Source organism: Schistocerca cancellata, chromosome 3 (assembly GCF_023864275.1).
Source record: "Schistocerca cancellata isolate TAMUIC-IGC-003103 chromosome 3, iqSchCanc2.1, whole genome shotgun sequence".
Classification (NCBI taxonomy): Eukaryota; Metazoa; Arthropoda; class Insecta; order Orthoptera; family Acrididae; genus Schistocerca; species Schistocerca cancellata.
In genome coordinates this window covers 45673201-45695322 of record NC_064628.1, presented here as the reverse complement: position 1 = coordinate 45695322, position 22122 = coordinate 45673201, and the positions used below count along the sequence as shown (strand labels likewise).

General features: G+C 38.8%; 1 long non-coding RNA gene across 3 annotated transcripts in view; it reads right to left on the bottom strand.

Annotated features, from left to right (window-relative positions):
• LOC126176920 (uncharacterized) overlaps positions 1-22122 on the bottom strand; it is a 133428-nt gene that overhangs the window by 3518 nt on the left and 107788 nt on the right. For 2 of the 3 annotated variants that reach the window (XR_007535706.1, XR_007535708.1), the window contains exon 2: positions 5410-5695. This is a non-coding gene — a long non-coding RNA (uncharacterized LOC126176920). Of the gene's footprint in view, positions 1-5409; positions 5696-6378; positions 6489-22122 lie in introns of all 3 variants that reach the window. The other variant, XR_007535707.1, reaches the window with a different exon arrangement.

Here is a 22122-nt window from a genome sequence, read left to right as displayed (position 1 = left end):
TTCATTAGCTTTTTCAATTTTGTCCACTACATTGTACATCTTCTAATTGATTGCTGCAGCATTTGCATCATTAAATGTTGTTTCCTCTTCACACAGCTCCCCACTTATAAGCTTTCCATTATTGACACAGTTTTGCTTCATATTAAATTACTTTCCAATCACCACTAATCAAACAATATTATTCCAAGATCAGGTTTGAGTCATGGGCTAAGTATTACTAAACACCTAGCCACCAAGTAATGGAATATTTGTTGGCAAAAAAATCCTATAGAACAACTTGATACAACCACCCAAACAACAAGTGTCAAGAATACTTTTTCAGTACTTTCACAAGCTAGTCCACTTCATGCCACAACAAGTAGCATTTTATATCAAAAGTTGCAAGCCTATTAAACTTTCACAGGATCAAGGTGACATTATGTGTATGATGTGAAGTGACATAATGGTTAGGGCATTGAACTTTTATTTGAGAGGAACTTCATTCAACCATCCAGCAACAAAGATTTAGATTTCTCATGGTTTCTTTAAATTATATGAGACAAATGTTTTGGTTCATATGAAAATGATGTGACATGTTTCTGTCCCCATCTTTTTACAATCTGAGCTTGTTCTCCATCTATAGTGATAATGCTATTGACAAGATGTTAAACCATAATCTTCCTGTTCGTCTGGTGAGGTTAGGTGTATGTATTTTATTTATTTATTCACCAGACCCATGAACATTAGAGTTAGCTGTTTCCTGCCATGGTAGAAATATCTCCTGCTTCAGATACATTGCTGTTTAAAGTGATATGTAGTTATTGCATTTGAAACTCTTAATGATGACACATTAACTGACTGAAAACAGTTGATGAGCCACCAATCTATTCCTGTTTACTAATAACATTTGGCCATGTGTAATTTCCTTGTTGCTCTGCATGCATATTTGTAACTTAGTTGCAGCTTGCCAATTATGAGTTGAACAATTCAGGCATTTACAGGATATATATCTTTAGTGCAGGGTCATAAGGATGTAAGTCGCTTTTTGGTCAATTATGGTTTGTTAAATGACAATGACAAGGAAAACCCAAGCTTTAGTGTGGTATAAAGGGCTTACATCAGGGTGCAAAACAAGGCCTACTAAATCAAATGGGCACTGTGCCTTAAGTCATATTTGCTAACATTTGTTTTGAATTAAGGGCTTATGTCGACTTATGCCCTTAGTATCAGCAGTGTATTATAAGCTGAATAAGTTTTGTGTTGACGTATGCCCTTAGTAACACACAAGGTTCCATTTTAGGCCCCCTTACTTTTTCTTGTGCATATCAGTGACCTTTCATCAGTAACATTACCAGAAGCCAAGTTTGTTTTGTTTGCCGATGATACAAACATTGCAATAAATAGCAAATCAAGTGTAGATCAGCTAATAAAATATTTTTGGACATTAATCACTGGTTCCTAGCCAATTATTTGTCACTAAACTTTGAAAAAACACACTGCATGCAGTTCAAAAATTGTAAGGGGTGTCCCACGAGTACATGCCTAACATATGATGACAAGCAGATAGAAGAAGTGGACAGTGTTAAATTCTTGGGATTACAGCTTGATAATAAATTCAACTGGGAGGAGCACACCACAGAACTTCTGAAGCGTCTTAACAAATCTCTATTTGCAATGTGAATTGTCAGACATAGGGGATATAAAAATGAAAAAGCTCGCATACTATGCTTACTTTCATTCCCTAATGTCATATGGAATTTTTTTTTGGGGTATTTCATCAAGCCAAGCTAAAGTTTTCCGGGCACAAAAACGTGCAGTAAGAGTTATATGTGGTGTGAACTCAAGAACATCCTGCAGAAGCCTGTTTAGGGAACTATATTTATTCCTTAATGAAATTTGTCATTAAAAATATCACTTTTTCAAACTAACAGCTCAATTCATGGAATCAATACTAGAAATAAGAATAATCTTCACAAGGATCTAAAGTCACTTAGTCTTGTACAAAAAGGTGTGCATTATTCAGGAACACACATTTTCAATAACTTGCCAGCAGCCATAAAAAGCTTAACAACCAATGAAATTCAGTTTAAGAGAAGCCTAAAGGATTTATTGGTGGCCAACTCCTCCTACTCAATTGAAGAATTTCTCAGTAGAACCAACTGATAACTTCTGCACAATTTAGTACAGTAATGCAGTAATGTGTTCATTGTAAATAAGTGTGTGTGTGTGTGTGTGTGTGTGTGTGTGTGTGTGTGTGTGTGTGTTTAAGTAAGTAGAGTCTAACTTATGCACCATTTCAGTGCAAAAGTATTATAGTAGTTGTATTACACATTTATTACCTTATAAATAAATAAAAATACTTCTTTTATTTTCAATTCAGTGCATTAGTATTTGTAAAATGATTCTTTCATATAGCATTCATTAAAAAATGGTCATTCCACTTGGGACCTGTGGAATGGTACATTAGCTTATTTGTTTGAGTTGTAAATATTTGTCATGTATTGTTGCTTTTCTGACATGTTCTACACCCTGGAGGACCTCCTCACTATGGATAAATTGGAATGAAAGTAAATCTAATCTAATCTAAAACATTATTAATTTATATTTGGTATTCGGTAATCTTTCCCCGTTTTGGCAATACTGTATTATTTGGGAAGTTTGTGCTGTAAATATGTTCATTGTTGTTGCATTGTGAAAGAGGGAAGATTTAACATTCACTGATTATTGAATGTATTCGATAGTGTTTACCCGTGGGAAGGAAATGGTTCATTCACTGCAGAAACAGACTGGCATTAACACAAGTAAGTGGATCTTTAAACTGATATAGTAGCTTCCATTTTACATGTTGTGTCAAATTGCACTTCTTGTAAAACTACAGAAACAATAATTGAGGATACTGAATACGAAACACTGCTAATTTCTACAAAATATATTATTGTTTACTTTTAGATGAAAGCAGTGATAACAATTTAATATTGTCTTCACCATTATCCGAACACAATAAAATACGGTATATAATGGAGGGAACCCCTGACACACCATCAATGAACAAACTAGCATCTTCACTGTCAGATATTTTGGATTATGATTGTGACTGTCATCAAGACAAGATATATGTACCAGGTTCAGAAAGTCAGAGCTGCCTAGATGATGAAATAATAATGAGAAAAAAAGTATGTTACTAAAAAACTAAAAGTCCCTCTTGATGATTCAGATCAGCAGCAAGAATACATTGCACAAAATATTCCTGCGAACCCTATGGTGGAGACATCTCTTTCAAGATATGGAATTGAGCAGCCTTCTACAAGCAATGGCAATGGTGGAGGTATGGCTATTCAATATCGTTGGGTTAGAGCACTGCGCAAAGAACGAGCTGTTCTTCTACATACTGGACAGTCGTACATTAATGTTAGTGGGAAGGGAGTACGTGCTAGAAAGATGAAACCTCTTAAATAGTGCAAAAATAAATGTTTTTTCATACTGGAAAATGATATTCCCAAAACTATTTTTTCGGAATACTGGGGTCTCGGTATCAATGTTAAAAGAGTTGCATTTATAGCAAAGCGTGTCACAACTAAACATGTGGCAACCAGGAAACCAGAAAGGAAACATGTTCTAGAAACAGGAATATTACCCATGAATAATGTTTTGAAATCAATGGTCAAAGGAAACCTGTATGCAAACACTGTTCCCTCAGCACACTGGATGAGCATGAGAAATTTGTTAGACATGCCATTAAAAATAAAAGACAAAGCGCTACTGGACTACCCCCCAGTAAAGGGCATGGAAAACATACTCTGAAATGTAAGATGAGTGAGGAAGAATTGAATGAAGTAAGAGCTCATTTATTGTCTTTCCCTTCGTATGACAGTCGTTACACCAGAAGGAGCAGTGACAAGAGATATCTCCCTTCTCATCTGAATTTGCAAATTATGTACCAGTTATACACAGAGAACAAAGCAAAACCTGTATCCAGATTTATCTACGAAAGGGAATTTCATGCCTTGAAACCCTCCTTCAAAAAACCCGAAGTAGATATATGCCACAAATGTGAAGTCTTACATATGAAAATAGAAGTTGCAAAAGAAACCGGTAATGCAGCAGATCTACAAAATTACTTGGCCGAACAAAAACTATATCAAGAGGCAGCTGACTTTGCTTATTTATCAAAAGCAAAAGACAATGATATGTGTAAGCAAGATGATTCTAAAAAAACATTTCAGCTTTTACCTGCAGCAATGCCTTCCTACACCATGCCTTGGTTCTTCTGTAGCTTTCTACAAATGTCAGCTGTGGACATTAAATTTGACAGTACATGACAATTGTACAGGACAATCCACCAACTATGTGGCATGAAGCTTTAGCTGGTGGGGTAGGAAATGAAATTGCTTCGTGCTTATACATGCATTTGGCTACACATGTGGGGTTCAAAATAAAAACTCCCATATTGCAGCAATGTTCATTAAGGCCTTGAGAGACTTCCATCACATCGAGGTCATCAATCATAAATGCCTAGTTGCTGGACAGAAGCACATGGAACGTGACATCAACCATTCCACGATAGAGAAACAGAGGGGAAAAAAAATGCAAGGTTTCAGTTTACTATCCTCATGATTTGTACCAGTTGCCAAGGAGCACTGGCAAAAAACTACAATTAAATGTTATTTAATTAAACCAAGATCAGTTTTATGACTTTGCTGGACTGCTCAAATCTAGTTTGATTTCCAGAAAGAAAAACACAGATTGAGAACATTACTCATGGCATGCTGTTCAATGGCTCCAGTATACTAACAATGAAGGAATGGTCAACTACAAGAATTCCTTGGGTGACGAACCTTTCAAGACGTTGAGTTTCAGAAGAAGGGGCAGGTCATCAGTGGACGAAGTGGAAAGGAAATACAAATCACTCATGTCTGTATCCAGTGAAAAGGAGGAGGATTTACTTGACCTACTGCCTCTTACACCACCAGTGTTTCATAACTTTTATAAAAGTCTTCCTGCAGATCGTGATACAATTGCACAAGATCCAGATCTAACTGAAATTGACTAGGAGTAGCATTCTTGTCATATCCTGTTTGATTTATTTATAACATCAGGCTGATTTCTGGAATAACTGAATCCACAATATTGTTCTTGTTCATAAAATTCATAATGTGTTGTTATAGAAATATTTACATAGTATGTACTTCCTTGTTTAATATTTAGTGTGCCTCATATAATGTTGTCTGAATGTGGTAATAATTTGCAAATAAAGTTGTTTCATGTCACAGTCATTAAGGTCATAAAATTATTATGGAATGGGCTGCAGCACATATCTACGTTTACGGGATGAAAAGAGGGGAAAAATAAACTTACGAGCCCAAGGAAATTTGGGCCATAAAATAGGGAATATTTACTATGTAATAATGTGCTGTTAGTTTAAATACATACCTATTTGGATTTTAGAGTGGATTGTGGTCTTTGCTGTAGCTTTCCTCAAAAAAAAGTTTGTAGTTTTGACGTGAGCCCCTTTGACCCTGCACCAAAGATATGCCACAGTCTTACAGCATGTTAGAAGCAACAGAGTTTTTCATTCATTCTTCATCTGTGAAGACTTATTTATTTATTTATTTTTTCAGCCAGTGGCATTTCAAGCTCTTCTCTGATACAAAGATTCTCATCAGTCCAGCTTCATATATTGGTTACCAAATAATTTGCATAATGTAACAGCATTCTCCTGTAAAGAGAGAATAATAATTAGAGATTAACATATCTTCTCTAATTGTAAAAATCATAAATTAAAGTAATTCCTTGCTGGGAGACCACAAAGGGTTGCTCAGGATGCTAATTGGTAAGGTTTTCTTTATTGATCATATTGGTGCCTATCCTTCCGAAAGAATATGTGCAGCTGGAAAGGATTGTGATTAGTAGGTATAGAGCATTTTTTATTCTGAAGGAAGGATGAGGGTGAAACTCCTCTTGCAAGTGAAACCAAAAGAATGGCCAACTAGGTATCCATTTGAAGGACAGATTTGTCAATAGTGATTAACACCCTACTTTCCTAAAAGATTGAGAGAGTTAATGTAGGACTTCACCTCACAGATGGGTGATCAGAAACCATTCACTACCATTTCTTCTTTCATTGCTGGCCATATCTTCGACTGGAATATCACTCTACCACCAGGAATCAAACTAGCTCACTTCCGGTCAGCAGCCTCCCCTCTATTGTCACTCAAAAATCTCAGCGATGGAGGTAATCTTTTTTAACTGTAAGAGATTATAGCACAGCTGACAATGTGATAGAAATGCTGTGTATTTGGACTATTTTTTCATCTTTCTGTCTCACTAGACAGGCCTTACATAAGCTCCTGCTTCAAGCCAGAAAATATTTTACAGTTACTGTTAGTTTCACTAACTTACATTACATCTGATGAATCTCATTTTCTTATAAAAGTTTTGACTGCAACCTGAAGAGGAACTGCACTGCTTCCACCACCTCTGTATCCAACTGCACTGTCACATCCAACTTCCTGTGGAAATTGAAAAGAACATTGAACTGATTTACTTAGGTTGTTAAAGGTTATCATGTACTTCAAAACAGAGCGTAAAGGATGTATTACTCTTTCTTGGTGTGAAAGAGTGTAATAAGCTTACTGACATCCCTCCCAAGCAGAACAATTGTACACTGTGTGTATTAACCATGAAGCCATATGTTACAAATGATGCAGGAATCTAGAGTTCTAACTGTGTAAAGTACATTATATGTTTAGAGACAATAGCTTTTAGAAAAGAACAGTTCTAAGAAGGGTGGTGAATGACCTGCACAGGCAGCAATGCTTCAGGAAAAAGAAGAAGAAGAAGAAGAAGAAGAAGAAGAAGAAGAAGAAGAAGAAAAATTGTGGCAAGGAGCAGTTGGAATAAAAGCACCTCCATTATCACACATGCAGGGAATTGGTGAACATGTGGGAAACATTCTCCACCAATTGGTTATTAGGTCAGTCTATCAAAGCCAGGGCATACTGAAGGCATGGCGGGACCCCACCAAGGGTGCAGGCAAAGAGGGGGCATAGCTCTGGCAGTTCTGTCAATGACAAAGGGTCACTTGAGTATGACTCTGTTCAAAACATGAACAAAGCCAGAGGTGTATTCACCTCCATGAAAGATGCTGTTGACAAGATGCACATGGTAGGAATCTATGAAGTCAGCAGTTCATGTGGACTAGTATACTAACGAGAAACACACTGTTTTGTGTGAACATTGTAATGGTTTACTAAGCAGGGCATTGTTGTGCTGTGGAGGGGGTATTCAGCTGGGCTACTGTGGGGTCTGGGGCCTATAGTAGTAATCAAAGGCACCATGACAGCCATCTATTACATGAATATTATTGCGGGCACCTGCATCTCACCATGCCTGACAGCAATGACATCGGCTATTAGAACAACTGTCCATGTCGCTTGGCCAGAATTGTGCTACAGTGACTTGAGAATCTGGAGAATTCTGGCCAGTGCAACTGGATATTACAGTGTGTGTGTGTGTGTGTGTGTGTGTGTGTGTGTGTGTGTGTGTGTGTGTGGGCGCGCGCGTTCACTAACATTGTGGACTTACAGAAAGAGGTTCCTTTTTTTGGATCATGAGTGAAGTGGCTCCCATAAGTGACTGTGAATCCAAGATCTTGCCTAGTTTTACATCGTAAATAAAGAAGACTTCCTGTGGCTTCGTGATAAGGAAATTTGATGTGTTAATTCTCGTGATTTCTTCGCTTGCCTTCTCCTTTGGAGCTAGGGGAGCCTTGCAGTCAGTTATACTGAACTTTTACAGTATTTTCTTCTCATACAGTTCTTATTCCAGAAATATTCATCATCTGTCCTAATTATTTGTATCCGTCGGTATATATCTGGATTTTATACCACAGACGTTTCAAAGTTCTTCTCAAGTTTCTTCAACATGATTCCCATCTTCTCCACACTTTTCCTATAATTATTCCATCACCCACATGTACAGCTATGTACATTTCTTCAGTTATGTTTCTAGATATGCGCTGATCTGACTACAGGTTCTTCTGTTTTTAGGAAACCTGAATTTACTTTATAGGCAATGTCATTTGATTCTTCACTAGTAACGGGAGTTTCTAACGGGAGTTTCCTTTGAAGTTTCTTTTGTCACTCATACAAGATATACTGATACAATACTTCTTCTTTCTGCATCAGGCAATCTGTAGACATATGGAATATAACCAGCCAAAAATGTGTGATTTATTTCTGTCTTCAAATTTCTTCAAATAGTGTAGATTTTTTGTAAAAACTCCAAAAGTTTGAAGTCTTGACAGTTCTGATCTTCTCCCAAAATACTTTTCAACAGGTGTGACACGTTGATGGTAGTTGGGCTTCTATTGATTAACGTGTAACTTTAAGCATGTCTTTTCCCCATAGCTCTTCCTTTAGTTGCTGCAAAGATCATAGCTCGCGCGTTGTTCGTTATTGTTAAATTTAGTTGCTCTTCTTCCCCATTGAGTTGGAATACTATATTCTAGGACCAGTGATGGCTGCTGTATAAGAGGAAAAGAGCATGTAAACACCCTAATCTTTGACAACTTGCAGAGTTACTTTTCTTTGAATGTTGTTAAACATAACATAGATGCTGCAATCTGAAAGATATAGCACTTAAATATATTGCACTGCAGCTCCTCTAGACTCCGTGAAAATTGGCATCAGCATCGCAAACACATCTTCAGTTGTGCACATTTTAAGGAGCTTTTGTACATGTGCAACTCGCGTGATGTAATTGCCTTACAGCCCAAATGCAAACAGATTTTATAAACTACGTGCACAGTTCATGATGTGCACAGCTAGCCCTTGTCACTCAACTAGAAGTTCACATGAGTGGCACCGGGTGGTAGTGCACTGCAGCAAACTTTTAACCCTGTTCACTCAGCATAAATCCTGCTAGATGATAGCACACTCCTCATATATGTTAATTCACTCATTATGAACTGTAGTAAAATTAGATTGGACATCAGTTATGATAAAGTTGTACTGACAGTAAACCTATCTTGTGGGTTTCTGAATGAGTTGTGGTATATTAAGCATGCATTTTATCGTACAGTAATCCGCTAGAAGCACTCAGAATCATAAGGGCCTAAAGCACATCACCATCCATTGTGAAATTATAGCATTTATTCATGCTTCAGAAATATGTTGATCTTCTGGTGAGTCACATTTACCTCTGCTGTAGGCCCACATTGTATATATGAAAATTACGAAAAACTGTATCACTGATTTTTCTGATACTCCTTTAAATGTGTGATTGATGGCAGTGTGCTTTAGACTTTATGGATCTCAGTGCCTCATTTGTGTTCTATTCAAGTGACCATGTTGGTAGACATTACTACTTGAGTTTAATCATTTCCACAAATGGCACTTTGTTTCTGGAATTGGTTATTTACGGTGCAAGGATTGGCATCCATGTGCAGTATAAACATAGACTATGTTGATTGTATTTTAAATGCCAACAGAAAAGTAAAGTTGTGAGGACAGGGCGTGGGAAGTGCATAGGTAGTTCAGTTGGTAAGAGCACTTGCCTGCAAAAGGCAAAGGCCCCTAGTACAAGTCTCAGTCTGGCACACAGTTTTAATCTGGCAGGAAGGTTCATATTAGCGTACACTGTGCTGCAGTGTGAAAATCTCATTCTGGGAACAGAAAAGTAAATTATCATTAAAAGTTAGCAGCAAAGGAACTAGGGCCTCTGAGAACAGATCCGTTCATTGAGAGAATGACAAAATTGAGTAAATGTAACTGTAAGTAAACATTTAACAAGGAAGTGTACATTTAGCACAAGTTGTTGTGTGGGTGCAGCATAAGAATATCTGATTTTCAGCCCAGAAGTAACTTTGTGAACTAGTACATCTGTTCAGATGTTGTGCATTTGTTAAAAAACTGGAAAAAGCGTGAAAACTCCCACTTACACAAAAATGTGAAATGGGGAGTTGTGAAAGCTTACATATTATTTCATTATTGCTCTAAACTATTCTTAATTATGTACAAAACAACAAAATTCCACAAAAAATTCTTTCTTTTGTCAGGTAAGTTATGCATATTATTATTATTATTATTATTATTATTATTATTATTATTGGCAGTGGCTGTAGTATAAACTTGTTGATAAACACAAGTGCTATACAGTGAAAACTATTAATTTCACACTTTCTAATTTATCTGAATCTAAAAGTTTGTGAACACCCAGAATGTATACTCAAGCCACAAGTGTCTAGTACAATTGCTTTTCCTACACAACAATTCTTAAACCCATGACTGGTGTTCTTGTCACCACCATCACATCTTATTTTTAATACTTTGAGATTGAACTGATTTTCACTTTCCAACACACATTTCCTTATGAATCTTTCAATCTCTGACCTATATCTTAATGAATGAGAGAAATCATCTAATACTGTCATGTATCTGTATATCCATTAAGTGTGGGAGATCTCTCTCTCTCCCTCTCTCTCCCTCCCCCCCCTCCCCCCCAACATATCAATATTTGGAGTGGTCTTGTTGCTCTTTCTCTCATGATGAAAAATGCCTTCTTGTTAGCTTAACTCTCACACAAGCTTCACACAATTTCTCTGCTAAGCATGAACTATAAGGAACACCATTACACATTTTATTGGTCCTTGAACTTCAACTTATGGCTGGATAACCTTGCTCCTGATTTCTTGTTAATTTCTTACAATACATTTATGGGTTTAGGTTACTTTAGAATGAATATTTTTCTTTACAAATTTGAACAGATTATTTAACACAACTGTGTAATTTTTTTTCAGTAATAACATTCATGGAAATCAGATTTTTGTACAGTTTAGAAACATAGGTAAGGTCCTTCATAATACAGTTTTCACCCACAGAGTTTTCTCTTGCCACTATCTTCATTGAGCCATCTTGTTTGGCAACTTCAACAACATTGTCATAACCTCTCACATATTTTAACTTGTCTACTTCATTACAGACACGACCTGCGCATGCACTATAAGGAACCATGACCATTTCTTCCTTCTCATTAAATTCTTCTGAATTTTTTTCTTCATTGCATTCGTATGCAATAAGAACACTGGTTTATTCTTACTTTCTTCGCTGATGACTTCTTTCTTGTTCTCTTGAGTGACATCATCTTTCTTGTGCTCTTGAGTGATGTCTTCTTTCTTGTTTCCTTCATTGACTGGATCTTTTTTGATATGTTCTAATGGGAGAAATGCTATTTTTGTGTTGTCTTTTTTCTTAAAACAATATTCTTATTCTTTTGTGGTTGTTCTTTTACAGAGAGGACAGGGCTTGAAAGGTCTCATTCTTCGTTCTGGAAGTTTTGTGTGTGTTAAGTATCACTACTCTTCCCTGTGATATTTTTTTCCATTTAGAACAGTGTTCTTCGTAGGCTTCTTGTTTTCTCTTGGGAAATGTCTATGTCCACCACAGTTGTTACAGATCAGATCGATTCTTTTGTTTTTGTTAAAATGAACATCAAAGGTAACACTCTCCTCTTGATAGTTATTTTTCAGTCGTTTCTCTTCTGTTATGAGCACTGCAGCTTGACTTTCCACAGTCTTCTCACCACTTGATGATGAATCCTACGCTAGAGATAAAAGTTTGAATTCACCTGGCAAAACAGACAGTACCTTGCATATGAGGATAGTGGAAAATCTCACACAACATGGTTCAATTGATATGCTATATTCTGTAGATCTCTGACACTACTAGGTACCTCTCTAGTTTTGTCAAATTTGAAACTATGAAATTATTGAAGCAACTGCTGAGTTCTTTGAGAGGTATCTATTTTGTATGTTACTTTAAGTTTATCATGTATGCCCATGGAAGTTTCACAACAAAACACACAGGTCTTTACCTTATTGACAAGATGCACAGTTTTTTTTTATTAAATTAACTTTTTGAAACTAGTCAAGAAATTGATTTAATAAAAAATTTTGCAATTGACAGTTGATTGTTTCTATTCTTAACATGTGCTTCACAGCTGCTGATTGACAGCCTTGAATGAAATTCATTTTTTTTCTGTCACATTTTTCTTGTGATTCATTTCCATGCACATCACACACATCTTGTGTAGTAAATAATATTCTAATTAATGATATGAATATAATAGAGGGAAACATTCCACGTGGGAAAAATATATCTAAAAAGAAAGATGATGAGACTTACCAAACAAAAGTGCTGGCAGGTCGATAGACACACAAACACAAACATACACACAAAATTCAAGCTTTTGCAACAAACGGTTGCTTCGTCAGGAAAGAGGGAAGGAGAGGGAAAGACGAAAGGATGTGGGTTTTAAGGGAGAGGGTAAGGAGTCATTCCTTACCCTCTCCCTTAAAACCCACATCCTTTCGTCTTTCCCTCTCCTTCCCTCTTTCCTGACAAAGCAACCGTTTGTTGCGAAAGCTTGAATTTTGTGTGTGTTTGTTTGTGTGTCTATCGACCTGCCAGCGCTTTTGTTTGGTAAGTCTCATCATTTTTTTTTTTTAAAATAATATTCTAATTTTGACATCCCACATGACAAAAGTACAGCTGTCCTTAAGCACTTGCATATAAGGAAATCCTTCATTTTATGACATTTTAAAGTTTTTTTTTAAAATTTGCACCCATTGTTCTTTAGCTTGAATGTATTCACTTTATTGGAAAGCCAGCCGGTGTGGCCAAGCGGTTGTAGGTGCTTCAGTCTGGAACTGCGTAACTGCTCCGGTCGCAGGTTGGAATCCTGCCTCGGGCATGGATGTGTGTGCTGTCCTTAGGTTAGTTAGGTTTAAATAGTTCTAAGTTCTAGGGGACTAATGACCTCAGATGTTAAGTCCCATAGTGCTCAGAGCCATTTGAACTATTTTTTTTTATTGGCAAATTACAAGATACGCACTATTGCTTTCTTCTTTCGCACAGACCAAAGATACAGACAAGCACACACACTAAATGGACATCAAGAACATTAACCAATCAGCTGATATGCTAGTGATAAATCTTTGAAACATTGTTGCCTTGAAATGGCATATTGTCAAAACATGCTAGTTATAAAACAAAGACAAAACATATGATAAATCCAATAAGGAGTCCCCATAGTTCTTCATTTATTGATTGCTATTGGGTTTCATTGTCACACTGAGTGCCACGTCATTTTGATGTTACTTCTGGATAAGCCCAGTGTGACCTTAGATTGCCCCACCATGAAACTTCATAGCCATTGATAAATGAACTTTGGAAATGTTATATTGGATTTCACCACATTTAGTTGTTTTCATTTTATAGCTACCATGTTTTGACAGTATTCCATTTCAAGAAAATGGCACATTAAAGATTTATCACCATTTTAAGGCAACGGTGCATCATTGAAGATTCATCACAAACTCGTTACTCTTGGAATGGTTTCTTACAATTAAAAGTGAGTTATTGGCACATCAGTGGTAAAAACCTTTAGGAGATAAATAAAATTGCTGGTCACGTAACTCGCAGGAATGATATTTGTATCCTTGCTTGTCACAAATACACTACTGGCCATTAAAATTGCTACACCACGAAGATGACGTGCTACGGACGCGAAATTTATCCGACAGGAAGAAGATGCTGTGATATGCAAATGATTAGCTTTTCAGAGCATTCACACAAGGCTGGTGCCGTTGGCGACACCTACAACGTGCTGACATGAAGAAAGTTTCCAAACGATTTCTCATACACAAACAGCAGTTGACCGGCGTTGCCTGGTGAAACGTTGTTGTGATGCCTCGTGTTAGGAGCAGAAATGCGTACCATCACATTTCCGACTTAGATGAAGGTTGGATTGTAGCCTATCTTGATTGTGGTTTATTGTATCTCGACATTGCTGCTCGCGTTGATTGAGATCCAAAGACTGTCAGCAGAATATGGAATTGGTGGGTCCAGGGCGTTAATACGGAACGCCATGCTGGATCCCAACGGCCTCGTATCACTAGCAGTCGAGATGACAAGCATTTTATCCGCATAGCTGTAACGGATTGTGCAGCCACGTCTCGATCCCTGAGTCAACAGATGGGGACGTTTGCAAGACAACAACCATCTGCATGAACAGTTCGACGACATTTGGAGCAGCATGGACTATCAGTTCGGAGACCATGGCTGCAGTTACCCTTGAACCTGCATCACAGACACGAGCGCCTGCGATGGTGTACTCAACGACGAACCTGGGTGCTCGAATGGCAAAACGTAATTTTTTCGGATGAATCCAGGTTCTGTTTACAGCATCATGATGGTTGCATCCGTGTTTGGTGACATCGTTGTGAATGCACATTGGAAGCGTGTATTCGTCATTGCCATACTGGCGTATCATCCGGCATGATGGTATGGGGTGCCATTGGTTACACGTCTCGGTCACGTCTTGTTCGCATTGACGGCACTTTGAACAGTGGACATTACATTTTAGATGTGTTACGACTCGTGGCTCTACCCTTCATTCGATCCCTGTGAAACCCTACATTTCAGCAGGGTAATGCACGACTGCATGTTGCAGGTCCTGTACAGACCTTTCTGGATACAGAAAATGTTCGACTGCTGCCCTGGCAAGCACATGCTCCAGATCTCTCACCAATTGAAAATGTCTGGTCAATGGTGGCCGAGCAACTGGTTCGTCACAATACGCCAGTCACTATTCTTGATGAACTGTGGTATTGTGTTGAAGCTGCATGGGCAGCTGTACCTGTACACGCCATCCAATCTCTGTTTGACTCAATGCCCGGGTGTATCAAGGCCGTTATTACTGCCAGAGGTGGTTGTTCTGGGTACTGATTTCTCAGGATCTATGCACCCAAACTGCGTGGAAATGTAATCACATGTCAGTTCTAGTATAATATATTTGTCCAATGAATACCCATTTATCATCTGCATTTCTTCTTGGTGTAGCAATTTTAAAATCCAGTTGTGTATTAGGCTGTTTATTCAAAATACGTGAGGCTGTTGTTAGGCAGAAACCTAAAACTGCAGACTAAATTACTATGAGTGAAACAAGCCACAATGGCATTTATATTCCTGTTTGTCACAAATAATTGACTTCTTTTTCCGTATATGTTGTGATTTCTTAAGGTCCACTCACACAGGATAACCTTGCATCACTTGTTGCTTACACTAGGTCAACTGCTATCAAGATTTGTAGTCACATTGAGTACCGTAAAGTGGGGTGAGGTGATACAGTTTGCAAATTAAAAATACATTAACACACACAATTTTTTTAAAAAAATCTCTTTATACCAGTAGCTGATTAGATCCATGTTTGGAGTATCTGTCCATATAATCCTTTTTAATTTTCTTATTTTCCTTAACTATTATTTTTTTTAAAGAAACTCCTTTATCACTTCACCCCAGGTAAGGGGGTGAAATGATACAGTATATGAAATGGCTGTTGTATCATGTTCTAACAGTGCTGGGGGGTGAACTGAAACACATAGTATGTCTTTGAAAAACTATTTATTCACAAAAAAATTAGAAAACATTTTTGGGAACTGAAGGCGACCATACCGAAGAGTCGCTGGCTTTGGAATACATGCGATAACTTCATGAGGGTATACAATACTTGACTCCTTGATTTCTGGCCATACAAAAGTCTCTCTATGGCATCTACACTGTTTTAAAAAACTTACTTCTATAACCTTATTACTACCACTGCTGGTTTCTGACACACCTGAGACTTGTGAACAATATAACTTATCATTTTTTTGTTATTTGGTCTTAGTTTTACAAGCAAAAAGTTTCCTACAGTGAGGGACATGTAATCAACTTCTGTGGTTGGCTCAACTACTTCACAATTTCTTTCTCACTTTCTTCTGGGCCTCATCTTTGTCATTGCTGTCATGAGACGTCTCCAGTTCTTCTTCTGATTCTGGTTCATCTTTTCCAGCATTCTTCATGGTTCAACGTGGAGCTTTTCCGTCCACCTGGTTCTTGGTCTCGGTTTTTCTTTCCCATAGCGTAGCTCCCGAAGCAGACTTTTTACAGATTCATCCAGGTTTTCTTCAATCCCAACAGGATTTGCATCCACACGTTTTTTAGGCAGCAGATTCAATATTTCCTGGCGATCTAATGGAACAATGCCAGTTTTTCTGAAATCATTCCTAATGTTGCCTCCACAACTTTCGCTCAGCTCTTCAATGAGTTTCTTCAACATAGGAGGAAAATGTATCTTAGTCAGAGAGCCTCGGTTACCCTGATTTCTCCACATTTGGAGGAGTGACCTCCACTTACTTTTCAAAGGCTTAAAAAAGGCCACATCTGGAGGCTGGCCAAGATGAGTTGAGTGTTTGGAGAGCATTGTACTGATTCAAAGATTTTGTCCCGGGGGGCCTCTTGTAAAACCTGGGCATCTTTTTATAGCCAAAAAAAAAAAATGTAAAAATTGAATTGCATAGAATTTAGGTTCAATGGGATGAAGTGATATATGTACCACTTCACCATGGGCAAGAAAATTTTTTTAAAAATTTTAATTTTTTAGAAAACCTGTTTTAATTATATAATAACAATAGCAAGTTAATGATCTTAGATACATTTCTTACCTTTTAGAAGAAATTCAGCTTTATTCAATTTTAGGATATGTGTTAGTTGAGTAAAGTTTCCAGTATCTTAAAAAAGCACAACATAACCTGTCAAAGTAAACAATTCAACTGACCAGAAGAATTGGCAGGAAAAAACAACTGATTGTCACAGGCTTTAGAACAGACCTATATGGTCAGAGAAATATCATTATTACCAACATTTACTTTACGTTGCTAATACAGAGACACATTATAACAAACGTTGCATTTTGTCTCACTTCACCACATCATATCACTTCACCGCAATTTTTATGGTACCTAACATTTTGATGTCGCTTCCAAGTAAGCCAAGTGTGAAACTAGCATCTTCTGCTTCATGTTCACTTCAAGTGTCACATCATTTTGATGTCACTTATAGTTTAGTAAAACATGACACTAGATTGTCCCATGTCAATCTAGTAACCCACGTTCTGCTTTTTAATCTGGTTGCAAATTTTTGAAAAACATACAGCAAACATTGTGTTTTACCAACATTTTCACCAAATAACATCGTGAAGCCTTTAATGAATTTATAGCTGAGAGCAATTAGTATCAGTTTATTATCAATTTGGCTGAAATTCATAGAATTTGAAAGAAAAATGTGTTTTACTGAGTTTCGATGAAAACTATACTTGAGAAAGAAGACACTGATACAGGCCATGGTAGTAGAATGAAGAATAAAAACCAGTGCCACAACTTCCATTAAACTTCATGACAACAGTGAGAAATTCAGAATTGAAAGAGGATTCAGACAAAGAGACTCAGTGTCATGGAGTCTTCAGCAGCCTTGGAAAGTTTTCAGATCCTTAAATTGGTAAAATGAAGGAATTGATGTTATAAAAACTGTATCTGTACCACCACCTTTTTGCTGATGATATTATACTGCTTCAGCAACGAATGGGAAAACTTAATAGAGCAAGTTTGAATATAAGTCTGAAATTCAATTATAATAAGACTACAAAATGAATAGGCAACATATTGACAAGAAAATAAGACACATTAACCATGAAGTCATGGAATTATTAATGAGCTTTTCTTTTTGGCTTTTGGAAATTTAAATAGTTTTGAAACTAAGCTTCTGGATGAAAAGGGAAGTTCATAACCATGTGTATTATCGGTACTTACTACAATGATATGTGGGCATTTCTAATATATAAACGATTCAAAAACTGATGGTTCCTCTTCGTCAATGGAGTTCTTGTGATTGGGAATTATTAGCAGATACAGGAAAATGAACAAATGGATTGGGAAGTAAACTGGAGTAAAAGATTACATTATAAACTATAGAGAGGCGACCTGGATATGGGTATATGAACAGAGCAAATTTTGGGTTGGAATATCAACAATAGAAGGAAAATATAGGTTGCTACTCACAGTAAAGATGATATATTGAGCTGCAGACACATTAGCTTTCCACCAAAGCCTTTGTCAGAAAAGGAAATGCACACACATTTATTCACACAAGCAGTCACACCTCACACACACACACACACACACACACACACACACACACACACACAAGAGCAACTCGAGCAGCTTAGACCAGAATGCAACTGTCACATAGAATGGAAGCAGCAATCTGGAGGTGGTGGGGGGAGAGAAGAGCACTGACTAGGGGAGTGTGCAGGGACTAGACTGCCAACAGGTGCAGCACCATGCGGCAATCAGACAGGGAGAGTGGAAGGGGAACGGGACGCAAAAAAGAAAGGAGAGGAGAAGGGGAAAGAGAGGTGGGTGCATTGGCAGTGGATGACAGATAAAAAGGATGGGAGTCGAGAATAGGGAGGAGGTGATAGGACAGAGGGGATGGGAACAGCAGGCTACCATACATTGGGGCCAGGATAATTCCAGGAGAAAGTGTTGTAAGAATAATTTCTGTCTGTGCAGTTCAGAAAAGCTGAAGGTGGGGGGGATTATCCAGATGACTTGGCTAATGAACCAGCCACTGAAATCAAACATTGTGTTCAGCAGAATGTTGTGACACAGGGTGGTGTATGTTCCTCTTGGTCTCAGATGGCTGTTCGTCCTGTGGACAACTGGTTGGTAGTCATACTGATGTAAAAAGCTGTGGAATGATTGCAGCAAAGCTGTTATATGACATGGCTGGTATCACAGGTGGCCCAGCCTCTGATGAGGTAGGATAAGCCTCTGCCAAGACTGGAATAAGAAGTGCTGGTGGGTGGACTGGGCAGGTCTTGGACCTTTTGTCTTCCACAGGGATATGATTCCTGTGGCAAGGGTTTGGGATTGGAAGTGACATAGGGTTTTACTAGAATGTTGTGTGGATGACAAACACACTTTAGAAGGGGCAGCAAGAATCTTGGTTAGTATGTCCCTCATTTCAGGACACAGTGATAGGTAATCAAAGCCCTGATGGAGGTTGTCATTCAGTTGTTCCAATATTGTGTGACAAAGGGGCACCCCTGTGTAGCTGGTTCTTGGGGATGGTGGGAAGATTGGGGGGTGTAAGGGGAAATGGCACAGGAGATTTGTTTGTGAACTAGGTCTGGTGGATACTGCCTGTCTGTGAAGGCCTTGCTGAGGCCACCCAGCATACTGGTCACAAGGGAGTTCTTGTCACTGCAGATGCATTATCCCCATGTGGCCAGGCTGTCCGGGAGACACTTTAGGTGTGGAAGAGATGCCAGTTGTCGAAATGCAGGTAGGTGGGAATGTGGGTTTGCCACCAGGCGTGCTGTGACAGTCCACATAACTGCAGTAAACAGTGTCTGTATGGTGCAACTGCCTAGTGAGCAGGAGATCACAGTTTTGAATCCTGGTCCAGCACGCATTTTTACTCATCGCCCATGATTCTGCATAAAGTTTCTATGCAGCTGACATCAATAGTTTCTCCCCCTCCACCTACAATTTATAGAATACTTTTGGTCTTTTCATCATCTGCAAAAACAAATAAATTCTCCTGCTGTACCACTAGTGAGGCAAATGAGGAATAGATTGTGCTTCCTGCTTTTAACTAATTGTAGGAAATAATTACCAATAGGTGCAATAGGTGGTTACACTCTCTCTCTCTCTCTCTCTCTCTCTCTCTCTCTCTCTCTCTCTCTCTCTCTCTGCGTGTCCCTACAGGTGAAATGTCATCACAACTGACACCATAAAGTCAAGCAAACCTGAAAACTAGATTCCATACTAATATAGTAAATTCAAAAGTATTTTTACATGTCATGTCGTCCCAAACCCACAATGAAGGAAGTCATTCATAAGATGTGCAGGATGGGGGCGCGAATTGTCGTCCGTGAAGGCTAATGCCTCGCCAATATGCTGCCGATATGGTTGCACTATCGGTCGGAGGATGGCATTCACGTATCGTACAGCCATTACGGTGCCTTCCATGACTACCAGCGGCGTACATCGGCCCCACATAATGCCACCCCAAAACAGCAGGGAACCTCCACCTTGCTGTACTCGCTGGACGGTGTGTCTAAGATGTTCAGCGTGACCGAGTTGTCTCCATACACACTTCCGACAATTGTCTGGTTGAAGGCATATGCGCCAGTCATCGGTGAAGAGAATGCGGTGCCAATCCTGAGTGGTCCATGACTACCAGCAGCGTACATCGGCCCCACATAATGCCACCCCAAAACAGTTGTTGTGCCGATATGTACTGCACTGCATCGTGTCGCGGTTGCAAAGATGGACCTCGTCATGGACGACGGGGGTGAATTTGCCCAATATGCAGCCTACTGCGCACAGTTTGAGTCGTAACACGATGTCCTGTGGCTGCGCGAAAAGCTTTATACAACATGGTGGCATTTATGTCAGGGTTCCTCTGAGCCATGATACGTAGGTAGCAGTCATCCACTGCAGTAGTTGGCCTTGGGTGGCCTGAGCAAGGCGTATCATCGACAGTTCCTGTCTCTCTGTATCTTCTCCACATCCGAACAACATCGTTTTGGTTCACTCCGCGGCCGGCTGCTGTGGCCGAGCGGTTCTAGGTGCTTCAGTCCGGAACCACGCTGCTGCTATGGTCGCAGGTTCAAATCCTGCCTCGGGCATGGATGTGTGTGATGTCCTTAGGTTAGTTAGGTGTTAGTAGTTCTAAGTCTAGGGGACTGATGACCTCTGATGCTAAGTCCCATAGTGCTCAGAGCCATTTGAACCATTCACTCCGCGACGCCTGGACACTTCCCTTGTTGAGAGCCCTTCCTGGCACAAAGTAACAATGCGGACGCGATCGAACCACTGTATTGACCGTCAAGGCATGGTTGAACTACAGACAACACGAGCCGTGTACCTCCTTTCTGGATAAGTGACTGGAACTGATCTCGCTATCAGACCCCCTCCGCCTAATAGGCGGTTGTTTACTTCTTTGGGCGGGTTTAGTGACATCTCTTAACAGTCAAAGGGAGTGTGTCTATGACACAATATCCACAGCCAACGTCTGTCTTCGGGAGTTCTGGGAACTGGCGTGATGCAAAACCTTTTTTTGATGTGTGTAATTCGTCCTTGGAATCGTATTAGACTCTTCGCTACACAGTATTTCGACAGGATCATAATATTTTTTTTAAATATTTGCTCAGTTTGTCTATGATGAACTGAAATTTTGAGACACGGTCTAAAGCATCGACTTTTGTAATGTATATGAAATGCAGCATTCTCAACAGCATTTCTTAACCATCTCTACTTACTACCTTGTGGGGGAATGTTTGAAAAAACATTACATTCTGGAACCAATATAAATGTGTGGATGAAAATTTCATCAGTCCCATCCACAACATTCATTAATTTCATCCTCGCTTGTTGGTACACATTGATTCAAACGTTTGGAAATAATTGTCGTTTGTGTAGTATAAATATTTTTTTGTTCACTCGTGTATTCAAATATTTCATCTGTGGAAAAAAGTCCATAGAACTCTTCAACTTTGTTACGCTTTTGCACATTTTCGTCGCACAAGATTGGGGTAGTTTTTGTTGACCTCTCTGCATCTTATGGCACTGTGTGGTGCGAGTACCTAATATTGAAATTTAGGAAAGCAGTATCATGTAAAACTATAGGTAACCTCTTAAGAAAAATGTTGAGCAAGCGGAGGTTTAAAGGACACAAAATCAGAAAGAAGTGTAGACGTCGTGTACTCAGTGATAGGTTGCCTCAAGGCTCTTTTCTTGCTCTGGTGTTTTTCAATCTCTACACAACAGACCTATTGGAAATTCCAATATGCAGACGACCCTGCAGTTTCATATGAGAATGTAGATCTTCCTGAATGGGAACAATACCTGCAAACAACCTAACTAAACTTTATGAATATTTCCAGACATTGCGACTTATACCTAGTATTTCTGAAACAGAAGTATGTCTTTTGCACGTCTCTGATCATATAGCATCAGCAAAGATCGCCCCACAATTTGATCATATTGGCATAGTCAAATATAACGACAAACCAAAATAGTTTCTAGGTTTCACATTAGACAGAACGGTGATGTTATCAAAAACTCCTTTCCAACACAGCTAACACCCAAACTTCCAGGTCGTAGGCACTCGGATCGGTACAAAATGTTATATGTCGATAGAGTATCAACCAAGACTCCGATGTAGTTAATACTACGTGCTGTCGTCCAGCAGAACG